Source organism: Penaeus monodon, chromosome 19 (assembly GCF_015228065.2).
Source record: "Penaeus monodon isolate SGIC_2016 chromosome 19, NSTDA_Pmon_1, whole genome shotgun sequence".
Classification (NCBI taxonomy): domain Eukaryota; kingdom Metazoa; phylum Arthropoda; class Malacostraca; order Decapoda; family Penaeidae; genus Penaeus; species Penaeus monodon.
In genome coordinates, this window is record NC_051404.1 from 11,206,237 (window position 1) to 11,206,674 (window position 438).

The window sequence follows — 438 nt, forward strand, 5'->3', positions numbered from 1 at the left end:
AAATCCTCATAAAATGATCTTTATCTAACGCTCAGATTTTTTCTTATTAATCTTCTATTAATTTTTACTCTAATATTTATCGTCACCTTTCTTTTCACGTAGATGGAAGATATATATTCAACGGCTCAACTTTTGAAAGTTAAGTTCAAGATGCATATCCGTCACTTCTAAAGGTGAGATTACAAACAAATCCTCCCTTGCAATATTCTCAAGTTAAATAATTAGTTCGTATTACATTCCGAGCAACTAATCTCATGTAGAAATATTTATTAATGAGAATGAAATGGCTACACAACACTAGATTTTCATAGGAAGGCACAAGGAAGAGCAAAGGTTCAGAACATATTACATATAACACTGAAGTTTTTATCTATTGTACTTCTTGTTCTGAAAAGCTATTTTTTTCCAATTATGTTTTCTATGTTTGTCAAAGTGAAA